The sequence below is a fragment of the Elephas maximus genome, chromosome 19 (assembly GCF_024166365.1).
Source record: "Elephas maximus indicus isolate mEleMax1 chromosome 19, mEleMax1 primary haplotype, whole genome shotgun sequence".
Classification (NCBI taxonomy): domain Eukaryota; kingdom Metazoa; phylum Chordata; class Mammalia; order Proboscidea; family Elephantidae; genus Elephas; species Elephas maximus.
The window spans coordinates 72080493-72097744 of record NC_064837.1 but is presented as its reverse complement, the minus strand read 5'-3'; the positions used below and the strand labels follow the sequence as shown (position 1 = coordinate 72097744).

The following is a 17252-nucleotide window of genomic DNA, read 5'->3' as shown; positions in this document are numbered from 1 at the left end:
AGCAATCCAATTGTGGTATTTCTGTTATAACAGCACTAGATGACCAAGACACTGCACATAGACAAAGAGGCAGTTAGTTGTTCAGACAGAACAAGGGGATACTTCCAGGTTTAAAGTCAGGAAGGGTGTGTGTCAGGGTTTTATGCTTTCACCATACCTATTCTATCGGTATGCTGAGCAAATAATCCGAGAAGCTGGAGTATATGAAGAACGTGGCATCAGGATTGGAGGAAGACTCATTAACAACCTGTGTTATACAGATGACACAACCTCACTTGCTAAAAGTGAAGAGGATTTGAAGCACTTACTGATGAAGATCAAAGACTATAGCCCTCAGTATGGATTACACCTCAACATAAAGAAAACAAAAATCCTCACAACTGGACCAATAAGCAACATCATGATAAACGGAGAAAAGATTGAAGTTGTCAAGGATTTCATTTTACTTGGATCCACAATCAACACCCATGGAAGCAGCAGTCAAGAAATCAAATGTATGTGGCATTGGGCAAATCTGCTATAAAAAACCTCTTTAAAGTGTTGAAAAGCAAAGATGTCACTTTGAGGACTAAGGTGCGCCTGACCCAAGCCATGGTATTTTCTGTCTCTTCATATGCACACAGAAGCTGCACAATGAATAGGGAAGACTGAAGAAGAATTGATGCCTTTAAATTGTGGTGTTGGCAAAGAATATTGAATATACCACGGACTGCCAGAAGAAGGAACAAATCTGTCTTGGAAGAAGTACAGCCAGAAGACTCCTCAGAAGTAAGGATGGTGAGACTTCATCTCACAAACTTTGGACATGGTATCAGGAGGAACCAGTCCCTGGAGGGTATCGTGCTTGGTAAAGAAGAGGGTCAGTGAAAAATAGGAAGACCCTCAATAAGACGTATCGACACAGCAGCTGCAAACAACGGGCTCAGATGTAGCAATAATCGTAAGGACGGCGCAGGACCAGGTGGTGTTTCATTGTGTTGTGCATATGGTCACTATGAGTTGGAACTGGCCCAACGGCACCTAACAACAAAAACAATACAGAGACATTAAAAAATAGATCCTGCCGTTCATCGTATGTTTAAAAAAGGCTAGAAATCCAAGGACAGGGCGTCAGCTCCAGGGAAAGGCTTTCTTTCTGTGTCACCTCTGGGGGAAGGTCCTTGTCATCAATCTTCCCCTGGGCCTAGAAGTTTCTCAGCACAGTTACCATGGGTCCCAAGGATGCACTCTGAGTCTAGCTCTTCCTTCTTCGTGGTAGTAGGTCCCTCTCCTCTCTGCTGGCTTCTCTCTTTTATATCTCAAAACGGATTGACTCAAGGAACAACCTAATCCTGTAGATTTTGCCCTGCCTCATTGACATAACTGCTCCTAATCCTGCCTCGCTGACATAACAGACTGTTCTCCCTGTCTTAGTTATCTAAAGACTAAAAAAGTGCTGCTATAACAGAAACATTACAAGCGGATGGTTTTAACAAAGAGAAACTTATTCTTTCACGGTTTAGGAGGCTAGAAGTCCAAATTCAGAGTGCCAGCTCCAGGGGAAAGCTTTCTTTCTCTGTCAGCTCTGGAGGAAGGTCCTTGTCATCTTTCCCTGGGTCTAGGAGTTTCTCAGCACAGGGACCCCAGTCCAAAGGACGCTCCCCACTCCTGGCTCTTCTTTTTTGGTGATATGAGGTCCCTCTCTCTCTGTTTGCTTCTCTCTCCTTTCACCCCTTGTAAGATAAAAGGCCACACCCCAGGGAAACTCCCTTTACATTGGATCAGGGCTGTGACCTGAGTAAGGGTGTTACATTCCACCCTAATCCTCATTGACATAACCTAATCTTGCCTCATTAGCCACAGGTAGAGTTTAGGATTTATAACACGTAGGATAATCACATCAGGTCACAAAACGGTGGGCAACCACACAATACTGGGATTCATAGCCTAGCCAAGTTGATACACACTTTGGGGGGACACTATTCAATCCATAACACTCCCAAATAGGATCGTAACTGCAGGCATAAGAGGCTAGGATTTACAACCCATAGGATAATTACATCAGATCACAAAATGGAGGACAACCACACAGTAGTGGGAATCACACCCTAGCCAAGTTGACATACATTTTGAGGGGACACGATTCAATCCATGACCCCCTCCATGCACAGGGCCATGATCCCCGAGTTCTCCTTTCCCTGTGTGATCCCCTCTGTGGACAGGGTCATGATCCCTGAGTCCTCCTCCCCCCATGTGACTCCCCCAATGCTGCACCAACCCTGGCTGAAGGGTGCTGGCTTCATCTCTTTACTCTGTTGTCACCTGGACGGTGAGGACATGGGGGGTGGGGCTGGGTCCTTCATCCTGAGTCCCCCACCCCAGTGCACTACTAGGTGTATTCCTCTAACGACAAAGGGCCTAGGCTCGGGTCTAGGTCCTGGCTCCATGCTGCCCACCTCCCAACTGAGCCTCTTTGAGTCTGGCCTTTCTCAGTAGACTGCCAGGCCTTTCTTCCTAGTCTCTCTTAGTCTGGAAGCTCTGCTGAAACCTGCCCACCCACCCTGGGTGACCTTGCTGGTATTTGAAATATCAGTGACATAACTTCTAGCATCATAGCAACACAAAATGTAGGGGTATAATAAAGATATTCTCAGGCATGTAAGTTCTTAAGGCACACCACAAAGCGTAGACTTTGAAATCGCTCTTGGAGGCAGCATTCAACGAAGAAAAGCCAAAAAGCAGGAGAGCATTATGTGAGAGATAAGAAGGGATCAAAATAACTGGGTAGAGTTTATTTTGTCTTTAAAAAAAAAAAAGAAAAACCAAAATAAAATAATAACTAAAGAAAATAAAAGGTATCTACATACAATCTAGAACTAGAATTCTAGATAATACCAACATAATGATAGAAAAAGGAACCATGAAGACGGAAGGGAAGTGAGAACGCTGAAGCACTAACCCATCAGAAGAAAGATGCCAAGGAAGATAAGATTAAGAAATCAATCCGGGTACGTAGACGTGTGTGAGGCACAGAGAAACCACAGTGAGAATCAAAACAATACACAGGTTTTTAAACACAGCATAAGGTTCTATCCAGTGGAAAGCAGGAAAGGAGGAAAAAAATAAACGTAAAGAATGTGCAGTGAATGAAAAATAGGAAGTAAGAAGACAAGATAAAGTTGTGATATGACAACAAGCAGCCTAAGCCACCAGAACAGGAATCATAGCTGGAACCCAGGGGAAGTGGCAGAGGAGGCAGAGAAGGGGGACTCAGGGCAACGTGAGGGGGTGGGCGGCAGATGCACGGGGTGGGAGAAGGCGGCCACGGTGAGCCTAGGCAGGGGACCTGAGATCAGAAGGATTGGGAGGGGTTGGAGACAAAAGAGGACAGGGTGTTGTGGGCAGCCTGCAGGACTGGATGGGTCAGGAAGGCAGGACAGAGACAGAGCAGCACCCAGGCGTCCTCACCCAGAGAACCCTGCCTCACCGGCAAGGAGGGCACCCAGGCCTTGAAGGGGTGAACAAGTGTTCACACCCCCTGCACGGTCCTGGCTAGATTCAAAGTGTTGGGCAGGGCTGGGGTGTCTGAGTTAGAGGAGGGGGACCACAGGGTGAAGGGGGAAGGTCTGTGGAAGTGGCAAAGGCTTTCCAGAAGCTTCCGGAGGCCCCCTGGGGAGAAGGCCCAGTCTGGCCCCACCCCCACCTACCCTCCCACCAGGCCACAGAGCAGCCACCAAATGTCAGCCTGCAGAATGTCTGTCTGTCTGCCCCAGACCAAACTTCCCGCTGGGCTAGAGCTGTGGTTGGGGCAGGAAGGGGCCTGGGGCTGCAGCACCCTCCACATTCTCACAGACCCAGGCGGACGGACTAAATGCCACCGCAGAAGACCCCCTCCCCCACCCGCAGGGGCTGCACCCAGGTGCAGGTCCCAGGACCTCAGATGCTGGAGAAAGCCTCCACGCCCCCCACACTAGCCTCACCTTCGCCTGGACCCCGCCGCCAAGGGGTTGAATGTCTAGTGGACAGACCAGGCCAGGTGTGTGAGGACCGCCCAGGGCCAGACCAAGCGTTAACCTAGGGTGCCCACAGAGGGTAGGAGGGCCAGAGGGCCTGGTGGTGGGCCAGGGAGGGGACAGCAGAGAAGGGGAGGGACAGGAGAGAAAGAGGAAGGGGGAGGGAGGAAGTGGGCAGAGCCTGGGCCTCTAGGGCCTTTGGGGCCTTCAGGGAGAGGGTCCAGCCCGGCTCCCACGTGGGTGGGCCAGGCCAGCTCCCTTTCAGGCAGCACCTGAGCCTGGTCAGCCTGCGGGTCAGCCTGTGAGAGGAAGCGGGAGACAAGGAAGGTGCTGAGCAGCAGACACTTTGAGACTTTGGCTATGAGACTGACACACAGCAAAGGCCTGAAGCAGGCCCCCACTCAGTCTGTCTGCCTCAGAGCCCCCCAACCTCCAGCTCCTCTGTGGCTCCTTCTTGCCTCAGAGACCACAGAGAAGACCCCCGTCAGAGGGGCTGGGAAAGGGTGAGAGGACCTCCGCTCTGGGAAGATGGTCCTGTGGCAAGTGGTCGGGCCATTCTGGGGGCTAGGCCACCATACCTGTGCAGCCACCACACCGGTACAGCCACCGTACCTGTGCAGCCACCGGTCCTGGCACCTGGAGCCTCAGGAGCTCTGAGGGGAATGCCAATGGTCTGAGGACACCTCCCTGAGCTAGGCCAGGTAAAGTCCAGGAGGACGGGGCCGAGGCGTGTGTGGCCGGCCCAGCAGCTGCCCCTGGTCTGCTTCACTAGCAGAGCCTGCTTGGCTCAGCCCACAGGGGTGAGGGTGGACCTGCTAAGGGGTGTGGGGAGGGGTTCCCAGTAGCCAAGGTCGTGCCGGGCACACCTGTGATGGCTTGGGGTCATTGCCAACACCCAGGGCCTGGAGCTCAGGCCTGTCCTGGCCTCTTGGGCCAGCATTAACCCACAGCCTAGACTGCTTGTGAAGCGGGTAGAGAGGTTGGGCCTCCAAAGGCCACTTCCTGTTCCTCGCAGGTGGGGGCTCATTCTTTCTCCTGTGACAACACTCAGCTCCCCAAGCCCATCCACGCCCTCCTCATCCCAGGCCTCCAACTGCTGTCCCCACTGCCTGGGACCCTCCCCAACCCCCCCCCCATTCTTCTAACAAGCCCCCACCCACCTCTCTTTCCTAGCACGCTGTTCCTCCCTCTAGCCCCATTTTGGGAGCCAGGACTTTCTACCAGATGCTGGTAAAGGTTTAGGCCACCAGCAGGGCTGAACCGAGAGGAGAGTGAAGGCCAGGGGATGGCCAGCCTGCCCGGGGCCCACCTGGTCCTACCCACATGGGTGACCTGGAAAGGGCTTCTAAAGGGACTACAAAACCCCCATGGAAGCGAACCCGCCCAGGTGGGGGAAGGGCACCCAGCCCCACCCCCAGCCCAGTGCCTGCACTGTGTGTGGGGGGGCCCTGCTAGGGAGGGGGCAGGAACCAGGTCCTATGGCCACAACAGGATGACATCACTGCCTGGTGTGAGTTTGTGTCTACTCCAGCTCCCCGTGGTCAGGGACCAGGCCTCTCATAGGGGTTGCCGGCCCTCATGGGTGAAATGGTGATCATGGGGGGATGGGGGACCTGAGGTAACACTTTCCCTGTGGCACCCAGATCTTATGTCCTCTTGCCTGAGAGGTTCACGCGCCGCAGGAGGCTGACCAGACCCCTCCCTTAGTGGCTTCCTCCCTTGGCTGCCTGACCACCCCGAGGCAAAGTATGGGTTCCCCCAGCCCTGGGCCCATCCTGGGAGCCAAGGCAGCCAGCCCAGCCCCTCCTTAAGGGCAAGAGGAGTCGGGAGGGACAGTTGTGGGTGGCCCAAGAAGTCAGACACCCACAGGCTGTGCTGGCCCAAGGACATGCAGGGAGCAAGGGGGCACCACCTGGCTGGAGTCCTCATCTCTGTCCCTGAGCCTGCACCTCACCTCAAGGGAAGCCTGCAGGGATGGGGATCCTGGGTGGTGGCAGGGCATGTGCACCCAGCCCCTGATGGACGCCCAGGGGGCAGTAAGTCGCCCTGGTCGGCATCTCTTCTAAGCCACTCCATAGGCTCCCACAGCTCCGAGAGAGTCCCTGCCCTCTGGTGGCAGGACAAGGGATGGCAGGCGGGGAGACCGCTAGCTAGCGTCTCCTTGCTGGGACACGGCCCAACTGGAAGGAGCGTTATGCATCCAGCCCAGCCCACATGAAAGATGGGGGAACTGAGGCCTGGGAGCATCTGCACTCCTGCCCCCTGTGCCCCCACCCCAGGCCATCTGCCCACTGCCACCCTCTCAGGTATGGCTGCCCTCTGCCCTGTTCAGGGCCCTGACCCCATGGGAGAGGGTCGTTGGGCACCCATTCCTCCTGGGTGACCCAGGGTGGTCTGTGTGGTCCATGCTCCTCCTGGCCCAGTATCCAGCTGCACTGCCTGGACTAATGCCCAGGGACAGCTGGGGAGGTCACACTGGGCATAGTCACCCAAAGGAGCCAGCCCTGTCTGGGCTGTGAAGGGGCCTCCCTGGAGGCTGAGGGGCTATGGCTACCTGATTCTGGTTCAGCTCTAGTCAGAATGAAGACCCCACTCCTGGCGGAGTGTTTCCTTGGAGGCTGGGCGTCTCCACTTCTCACATTCCTGGGTGATGTCATCACTCCTGGGCCCACGGCCTCCTTCCAGAGGATGAGGTCCCGGGTTACTAATGAAGGCCTGTGGTAAGTCAGGGCGCTGATGAACACCAGCCTTCAAAAGACGCAGCTGGGCTGGAGCAAGTCCTAGAGTGACCAACCAGAAAAGCATTTGAATGTCCACAAGACAGAGACTTTTGTTGGCTGAAGGCCCACATCCAGGCAAACCCCAATTCCTGGAAGGGCTCCAGGCCCAGGCCAGGCTCTCCCCAAGACACACATAAGCCTGCCCCCCAAACAAACCTGCTCCCCAACACACACAAAAGCCTGATCCCCAAACAAACCTGCTCCCACTCACACACACATACACAAGCCTGCCCCCCGATCAGTGTATTAGCTTCCTAGGGCTGCCGTACAAAGTACCGCAAACTAGGTGGCGTAAAACAACAGAAATTGATTTTCTCACAGTTCTGGAGGTTAGAAGTCCGAAATGAAGGTGTCAGCAGGCCCACATCCCCTCCAGCTCTAGGGAAGGATGTTTCCTTCCCCCTCCAGTCTCTGGTGGTTCCTGGCATTTCTTGGCTGTGTCTCTCCTTTTCTTGAGGACACGAGTCCTTGGATGAGGGCCCACCCCACTCCAGTGTGACCTCATGTTAACTGACAACGTCTTCAGAGACCTATTTCCCAACAAGGTCAAGTTCACAGGTACCCAGGGTCAGGACTTGGATATATCTTTTTGGGGACACAATTCAGCCCATAACACCCACACAAGCAGGCTGCTCCCTCTCCACCATGTCGGCCCTCACCACTCTGCAGAACTCTCCCCCAGACTTACCCGCCTAGCTGGTCCAGCCCCCCACCTCTCCTCCTACACCTTCTGGTCTCAGATGGAAGGGCATCTTTGGGGGCCACCAAGTAAGTCTGAGGTTAAGGTCCAGGCTTTAGGTAGAAGGGACCTTGGGGTTCAGGTGTTTCCTGAGCCCAGCCCAGCTCAGGGTTGAGGCCGCGCCTTGCCTCAGTGTGCCAGGAACAGAAGAGCCCCCTTTCTGTTATTTTATATTTTAAATCATTTACAAAAGTAAAAATAAAAGGTTAGTAAAAAAAACCTGATTAGAAATAAACATTTAAACATAGCAAACCTCTTTGTATCAACTGAGCTTCAGGCACCAAAACCAAAAATTCATTGCAGTTGAGTCAATTGCAACACATAGCAACCCCACAGGACAGAGTAGAACTACCTCATAGGGTTTCCAAGGGGCAGCTGGTGGATTGCAACTGCCAACCTTTTGATTAACCACTGCACCACCAAGGCTCCAGGTTTTGGGCACAATATCATGAAAGATGCAAAACGCCATCGCAGGCCTTTTGGCCCATGGAATGATCCCAGTGCTGGATTGGGAGGTGCGTTGCTCACTCACTGGTTCCTGAGCCGGGGACTTGTCTAGGACTCTGTTGTGTGAAGACACTTGTATGGGTCAGTGCCTCTAGAGCCCAGCAGTGCATTCTGAGAATCTCGGGTTCGTCTGAGAGTCTGAGGTGTCTTCCTATGCTAGATTTCTTTCTGTGCCATCAGGACAGGAAATGAAAGACCCCAAGCTCTCAACTGTTCTTTTTTTTCTAAATTGCATTTATTCTGTTGTTGTTGAGAATATACACAGCAAAACAGTTCAACAGTTTCTACATGTGCCATTCAGTGACATTGATTACATTCTTCAAGTTGTGCAAACATTCTTACTCCCCTTTTCTGAGTTTGTTCCTCCCTCATTAATCTCAGCTATTCTTGATGAAAGCGGGAAGCAGCCTACAGCCAGAGACACATCTTCAGGCTCTCTCCCTCCTGAAAGAGCAATCTGCCTGTGGATCTAATGCCCCAAAGAGCAAAAAAAAATAATGCCCCAAAGACCAGCTATGGATATCTGTTTTTCTGCTTTGTCTCTCTCCATTCTTCCTAGTTCTCTCTGCATATTTAGAAATTGTACTGTTTGTGTTTTTTAAACCACTGTGCTTCCTTTTTTTTGTTTTTAACCATTTCCCACGATTTCGCAATGATGCCTGTGTGTTCTCTTCTCTGGGCAGGCCAGCTTCCCCAGCTCAGCACTTCCTTCATTCACCTGGGTTTACCCGGAAGAGCCCTCGAATTGACCTTAGTGCTGGCACCCCAGAACTGAACAGGCCTCTCCTGTGTCATCTGCACAACAGTGGCCGAGCGGCCCCTCCAGCACCCCTTTCCAAAGAGTCGACTGATGCTGAGCTTGGCTGCTCCTCCAAGCTCCCCAGCTTGGGTTGTCTTCTGCAGTCTTTCTTTTCAAGGCTCTCATGTAGGGGTGGAGCTCGTCATGGGCCTCAGTGCGGGAACACCATCACAATCAACAAGTGCAGGCCCCTCTGGTTTCACCCATCCACAGCTGGCTCCTTCATTCCCGACTCCATCCCTGCTCCTCCCCCATAGACAGCCCGACCGATGTGTGTGATATGTGAGTATTTATTTTATCTTAAGAGATGATGGTTTAATACCAACTAAGCCTGGCATGTTTCACTATACAATTTATCCACATCTATAAAAAAAATAAATTTATTTATTTATTTATTTATTTTCAACAGCTTGATAACTCATTCCTTTTTAATCCCTGAAGAGTATCCCATTCTGTGCGTGTACCATAGTTTGTTTAAACATTCACCTATGGTAAGGCATCTTGGTTGCTTCCAGTTTGGGGCAATTATGAATAAAGCTGCTATAAACATTCACATGCAGGTTTTTGTGTGGATGTACATTTTTCAGCTCAGTTGAGTAAATACCTAGGAGCGTGACCGCTGGATCGTTTGGTCCCCAGAGCTGTGTGAACAGAAGCCATGTGCTGGTGTCCCATCCTGGTCATGGTCTCAGTCGCCATTAAATGTACAGTTGCTGTAGGCTTGGGTATCTAACTCTTACTGTGTGAGGGAAACATTCTTCTATTTTTCTTGCACTAGGAGTTTTTAGATTAGATGCAGTTATAATATGGTATCAAATGCTTTTCCGTATCTATTGAAATAATCAGGATTTTTCTACTGTAGTCTATCAATTGCATTGATGCTGTCTGACATTAAACTAGAGAAACAGAAGGGACCATGAAGTCTATTTCTCGTATGTAACTGGATCCAGTTACCTAATATTTTGTTTCATATTTTTGGCATCCAACTTCCTAAGTGAAATAGGCCTATATTGTCTCTGTTCGATTGTCCTTGTCTGCCTTTAGAGTCACAATTGCCCCAGCCTAATAAAATGAGCTGGACACACCTCCCTCTTTCTCACTTTCTGGAACACTTTGTCCCTCACTTCTAGAGCAGCTGGGGCTTGAGGCTGGAGGAGGGGAGGTGTCCAACAACTATTTTTTGGTCTGTTCCTGATCTTTGTTTCTTCTTGCCCCCTATTTTTTTCATTTTGTATTTCATTTTCAGGAATTTATCTACTTCATTTAGGTTTTCTTTATGTAAGTGTTCCAGTTCTATTTTTTTTTTAGTCTCTGTCCTGTCTGCAGTTACTTCCCTTGTCTATATGTCTTGTTTATTTGAGCATCTTGCGTTTTTTCATTTTGGTTCTTGCCTGAGTTCTTTCTCACGATTGTCCTTCTCAATGAACCAGCTTCGGGTTTAGTTATCCTCTTCCCTCCCCTCCCCCTCTCTCTCCTTCTTTCCCTCCCTATTCCTCCCCCTCTCCCTTCCTCTCCCATAGATTCCTTCCCTCTTTTATTCCTTTTTAAAACTTATTTCCTTCTCGTGTCTGTGGTTTGCCCTGAATTGAGTGGCTTTCTTGAATGGATGCTCAGTTGAGAGCTGAGCTGGGCTTGAGTCAGCTGGTAGAGGCAGCTGCCTTTCTGGCCTCCCCTCTCTCCCGACACCATCATCATGATCTCTAGCAGCCATGACAGTGACCCGTTCTGCAGCTCTCGAGCTGGGCTAGACCCTTCTCAGACATCCCCTCCAACCCTCACCCCAGGCCCCTGGGCAGGTGAACCAGTCAGAGAGGCTGCAGGTTTACTGTGACTTGGCCCCAGGTGTGTCCAGCACCAAGGCTTCACTTCCCTCAGCACCCTCCCCCTTCAGGGCCCAGACAGCCTTCCCAGTGGCCTCCCGAGGGGAAGATGCTTGACCAGGGCTGGCCAGGTACCTACCTAATGTGTGTCACTGCCCTTGGCCAAGTGCCCCCCTGGCTAAAGCAACATATTCAGGCCATTTCAGTCAAATTTTCTGCTGGAGGAGGTGGCCACAGGTGCGACCCAGGAAGGAGGTGGCAGGTTCCCTCTGTCATCAGAGGCCCCCTACCCCATTAGGAGCTGCCCTACAGGGTCCTCTGGGCATGTGACAGGGAGTCTCCAGCCTGCCTGGGGTAGGCAGACCCTGACCTCAGTGAGCACTGCCTGGGGCAGCCAGCTCACCTGGACCACCTGGAGGGACTGTGCTCACATGGGCCATGTGGGAGACCGGTGCCACACTGGAGCCAGGGAGAAGCTCCGCCCAGTGACTCAGCATGATGACTCAGGACACAGCAAGCAAAGCAGAGATAAGTGGGTGGATGATAACCAGGCGTCCAGCAACAAAGCCAGGGTGCCAGGTGCGATTGCTCCCCAGCTGGTGGGCACCTATAGCATCGGGGCATGTGACAGGGGGCTTCTGCAGCTCCAACCCACCTGAGAGGACAAGCCCACCTGAGTCCAGGGGCACAAGCGGCCTCTTTGGTGCCCTGGAGCCGGCAGTCATGGCCCCTGGCGGGGGGGGGGGGGGCGTGGGGTCACTCCAACATCTCCCAGGCTGGCCGGGACACAGACACTTCAGCCATGCTGGCAACACCCACCAGGGCTGCAGTCACTGGGCCTGGTGTCCTACGGCTCTGCCCACCCAGGTCTGAGGGATGGAGGGGGCAGGAGTAAGTGAAGACCCCAACTGGAGGGTGGGGCAGCCACATGGGCAGGGCCCAGGTGGTGGTGGACAGAGGAGGCTGGACAGGTGGGGGCCGGCTCAGCAACGCTGTTCAGAAGGCCCATGGTGCCATCCAGGCCCTCGAGCAGAGGTGGGGCCGGGAGGAAGGGCTGCGGAGGCTTGGCTGGGTACCACACAGAAACATGCACCAAGGCGAGGCAGGAAGGGTGGGGAGGGCACCCTGAAGTTCAGTGCTGTGGGCCCAAGGGGAGCCGCCTTCAGACCCCGGAGGAGGCTCCAGCCAGAGCAGGACTTGGGGCCACTTTGGGTACTAGGGATACATTCCTGGTGGTGACGGCCGACTGAGTCCACAGCTGTGAGTGACAGCAGCCCACACAAGTCCCGTGCTGGGAGCTTTGATTACCAATAGCCATCGTGGCCCAGGAAATGCTTTGTGCATCTGTTGGATTGAATTGTGTCCCCAAAATATGTGATGTAAGTCCTCAGCCTGTGGTGGGGCCCTGGTGGCACAGTGGTTAAAAGCTCAGCTGCTAACCAAAGGTCGGCAGTTTGAATCCACCTGCTGCTCCTTGGAAACCCTATGGGCAGTTCTACTCTGCCCTATAGGGTTGCTATGAGTCAGGATCAACTTGACGGCAAAGGGGTTGGTTTGGTTTTATGCCTGTGGTTATAATCCAATTTGGGAATGAGTTGTCTTTGTTATGTGAATGACGCAGGATTATATAAGGTATGTCGAGTCAATCTTTCTTTTGAGATATAAAAGAGATTAAACAAGTGAGCGAAAGCAGCAGATGGGGGAAGAGAGCCAAGCCACATGAAGACAGCCCAGGAGCCGAAGCTCAGAAGAGACAAGAACCTTCCCCAGAGCCGACAGAGACAGAAAGCCTTCCTCTAAAGCCAGCATCTGAATTTGGACTCCTAGCCTCCTAAACTGTGAGAGAATGAATTTCTGTTTGTGAAAGCCACTGTCCGTGGCCTTTCTGTTACAGCAGCACTAGACAACTGAGACATACTGTCCACAGAGACAATCACAGGGTTTTTCTCTTATAAGAGCTCCCATGAGGTGAACAGCACTGACACTCTGATACTAGAGTAAGGAAGCCAAGTTGGCCATGAGGTCCATAGTGTGTATATAATTGGGTCCACCTGGTATTTTATTTCAGGTTTTTTTGTACCTAATTTCTTCAGGGTCCAACAGACAATGTCTAAAGACCACCTGCTGTTTCCAGGCTGGCTGGCAGGTTCAGGCTGGGAACAAGCTCCCAATCTCAAGTTGGGGTGTAATAGCATACCACAAGGGGGTGGGGAGCCCAGGTCAGGGGTCAAGGTTGGCAGGGTGTGGAACGAATAACAGGGCTTGGCTTTAGGCTCACCTAGACTCTGCCACACACCGGGTAAGTGGTGAACCGCCCAGGCCCTTGCCACAATGGGACCCCTTTCCTAGAAGCCCCACCATTCTTGGGGAACCCCGATTCTTACATGTCTTACCCACAGAGAGGTAGGCTCTCTGATGCATCCCGGAATAAACCCAGCCCTCGTGTGGGTCTGAACACCACCTGCCCTGCCTTCTTCCTTCTCCAGCACATTCTCCCAGCCAGTTCTCCTGTCGGTCACTCCCTGGGCCCAGGCCTGGCCAGCAGGAGAGTGCTCGACCCAGGGCACACAGTCCCTGAAGGCCTCAAATTGAGATCAGACAGTATCTTTAAACAAGACACTACATTTTTTCACGTGTTAAGAGCCTTAATACTTTTAATGTAAATATTTAAAATACATTACAACCTCATAACCGTGTTTCATAATCTCTTAATTTTTCAGTTCACCAGAAGCCACTACAAATGGAAACGGGATGGGCCTCTCTCCTTTCTAAGAGCTCCTGCTCAACACTTTCTACCTCACTTAGGTCCAAATTCCCATGACTTAACAAAGACACCTTTCCCTCCCATTTCCCAGAAGCCTGGTGAGTGTCCCTCTGGTGGGCACTGAGCCCCGAGAGCCCAGGCTTCTGAGATCTGGGGAAGGTTTGTCACTGCAGTGTGCCCAGCCCAGCCTCCCTGATGCCATCTGTAACTACGTGATCCTGAGGTGTCCAGTGCTCGAGGGTGGACACCTGGAAGGCGATGGACTGAGGCAGATGCAACAGCAGGGGCGGATTACTCAGTAAGCAAGTTAAGCATGGGCTTGCTCGTAAAGGGATTGCTGGTAGTCCACCCCTTTCAGGGACTGTTAATCTGAAAAAAGGCTTTGATGCTGCAGGAAGGTGCTGTGGGGTTGGGAGAGAGACAGATGCCAACCATACTTAGAAGCAGATCTTTTTTTTTTTAAAACTGTGCTTTAGATGAAGGTTTACAGGGCAAATTAGTTTCTCACTAAACAATTAATGCACATGTTGCTTTGTGACATTGGTTGCCAACACCGCAACATCTCAACAATCTCTTTTTCTCAACCTTGGGTTCCCTATTTCCATTTGTCCAGGTTTCCTGTCCCCTCCTGCCTTCTTGTCCTTGCCCCTGGGCTGGTGTGCCCGTTTAGTCTCATGTACATGGTTGAACTACGTGTGTTATTGTTTATTTTATGGGCCTGTCTAATCTTTGGCTGAAAGATGAACCTCAGGAGTGACTTCAATACTGAGCTAAAAGGGTGTCATGAGGCCATACTCTCACAGTTTCTCCAGTCTCTGTCAGACCAGTAAGTCTGATCTTTTTGTTTGTTTTTGTGAGTTAGAATTTTGTTCTACGTTTTTCTCCAGTTTTGTCCGGGACCTTCTATTGTGACCCCTGTCAGAGCAGTGGGTGGTGGTAGCCAGGCACAGTCTAGCTGTGCTGGACTCAGTCTGGTGGACCCTGAGGTAGTTGTGGTCCATTAGTCCTTTGGACTAATCTTTCCCTTGTGTCCTTGGTTTTCCTCATTCTCTTTTACTCCAGTGGAGTATGTTAGATGGCCACTCACAAGCTTTTTTTTTTTTGCCACTCACAAGCTTTTAAGACCCAGATGCTACTCACTAAAGTAGAATTAGAACATTTTTAGAAGCAGAATCTTTGGTGGTGAAAAATGTGAAATCGTTCATTACAGGTGCTTACCTTGCCTACTGGATCATCCGCCCCTGCCAAGGAGCTCCGTTCAGGTGGGCGGCCTACCAGGTAGGGGCCGGTGCTGAAGCTGAGGTCGGGAGGAGTCACCAGAGGTCATCACAGCTCACAGGGCTCAGTCACCGAGTCAGGCCAGGCACACTTTGCCCTCGCAGAAGCCTGCGTGTGCCTCAGAGGCTTGTTTCGGGTGCCCGTTGTCTGGGTCCACCCCATATCTTCTAACCTTTCCTCTGGTAAGAGTGAAAAAGGTGGGAGGTGTGGAAGAAGGTGCAACTGTGGGCACCTCTCCCCTCCAGGACCCAGCTTCAGCCAACCTGGGCCTGGCAGGAGACTGGGCTCCAAGTACGGGAAAATGGGCCTTAACTAACCCAACAGGCTTGTATTTCAACAGTTGGTCAGAAAACCATGCGGTCAGTGGGGAGCGGTAAAGGCTGGAATGGGGGTTTCATAGGGAAGGTTTGAGGACAGCAGTAGAGGAGATGCAGGTCCCCCAAGCCCAAGCCCCTCACACCTAGGCCCCCCAAGCCCAGCTCCTCAAACCTAGGCCCCCCAAACCCAGGGCCCCAAGTCCAGCTGCTCACTCGCCAGCCACAGGCCCTTCTCGCGCCTTCCTCCTTCCTTCCTGTGTCTGCTGGCTTGACCCACGGTGCCCGTGCCCTGGGACACCCACTGTGCTGTTTCTTTCCCTGGCCAGGGCTGATAATCAGATGCTTCTCCACTTTTATTTGAAAATAAGACACCACTGTGTTTCCCACCAAGATGCTCCATGCCTCACTCCCTCCACCCCCGGAAGTAGGAAGTCTACAGAAGGCTTTTATTTTCCCTCTCCTCCTTCCTCCCCACCCCCGGATGAGGCCTTGGAATGATTTTACCCTCCCACCCCCAGCTTCCTGGTTTTGCTGAGATCTTTTAAGACATTGGGTGCCAGCCAGCTGAGAAAACTCCTTGCAGTCACCTTTTTCAACAGTCTAATTTCATATGCACATCCAGAGAGGCACACAGGTACGCACATGCATACCACATGCATGCATACACAGTGAACACATATGCACAATACATATGTATGCCCAAATATATGGACATGCAGTAAACACGCATGTGTACATGTATGCATATATACATGCCAGCAACACACACACATACATGCATACACAAGTACACATGCGCACATGTGCAGGTATGTATAAACAATACCTTATACACGTAATACATGTATGAGTGTGTGCATGCAGTCACAACCAATATTATTTACGTGGGCATGCATACACATAATGCAGGTATAGGCGCATGCATACATACATGACATACATTCTTAAGATGTATATACACGTACATTCACATATGCATACGTACATATGTGTAAGGGCATGCAGGTGTACATTCATGTGTACGTACAGCACACATACATACATACAAGCTTGTGTGTATATGCACTCAAACATACATGAGTGTGCATGTATGTATCAGGCATATAAGCATGCTTGCATGCACACAAACACACATATACACACATGTTCATGTGTGCCTCAGGCTGGCAAGTGTGCATGCATGCACATGCACATATAAACACACGGGAGCTTGTGTATCAGGTATACAACTGTGCATGCATACACACACAGAGACCTCCCGGAGGTGGCCATCCTGCTTCCCCATTGATCTCCCAGTCTTGAGACTCATTCTGTCTCGTTTGTTGCTTACTGGGAGGCCGTTCTAGCCCCTCCATGGCTCTCCAAATCCCCACATACCTGCGAGGCTCTCTCAGCTCTGCCAGGCAAATGGCACCTATTCTGGCCCACAGGTCCTGTTGTCATCCTTTCCTCTCAGCTGCCTGGAGAGGTCTTTCCACAGCCTTCCGCGGGCTACCAGTTACATAGAAGCCCACTCAGATCCTTTTCCTTGGCCAGCAGCATCTTTCCGAACGGGGCCTTGTAACTTGTCTTCCTTGCCCATGGAGTTCAGGGGTTGTATCAGGCAGGCCCAAGTGTGTGCCTGTCCTTGCAGACTCTGCCTGTTGGGGCCTCGTCATCTGCAAACCTGATTCTTCCAATGAATGCCCCTCAGCCCATCACTCTGCCCCTTCTGGGACCCCCCCACACACACCTAATGGCACAGACATCTACTCACACCCATCCTTGAAGGCTTTTCTCTTCCGATGTGTACTTTTTGGCCTTTTTATTCTGTGATATAAGATGTTCGTTTTACCTGGAGAGCCAGGCTGCTCATCAATACCGTCCTCGCCTTCAGTTCATCTGCCAAGGTTGTTTAAGTTCAAAAGTCATGGGTGTTGAGTATATATCTGAGAGACTCTGAAAGCAGGGACTCAAACAGATGTGTGTACACCATTGTCCATAGCAGCACTGTTCTCAATAGCCAAAAGGCGGAAACAACCCAGCTGTCCATCAACCCAAAAAAAAAAACCATGATGGATAAACAGAATGGGGTACATTCAAACAATGGGATATTTTTCAGCCATAAAAAGGAATGAAGTTCTAATACAAGCTATGACACCGATGAACCTTGAGAACACTATGCTAAGTGAGATGTCAGGAACAAAAGGGCAAATATTGCATGGTCCCACTTGCATGAAGTATCTAGAATGGGCAGAGGCAGAGACCATGGTTTAT

General features: G+C 51.4%; 1 long non-coding RNA gene across 1 annotated transcript; it reads right to left on the bottom strand.

Annotated features, from left to right (window-relative positions):
• Positions 1 to 419: 419 nt before the first annotated feature.
• On the bottom strand, positions 420 to 4251 carry LOC126062459 (uncharacterized). Its single transcript, XR_007514060.1, has 2 exons — positions 3960 to 4251; positions 420 to 1020 (listed from the first exon to the last, which is right to left on the bottom strand). It is a non-coding gene; the product is annotated as an uncharacterized LOC126062459 (long non-coding RNA).
• Between the last annotated feature and the right edge of the window lie 13001 nt (positions 4252 to 17252).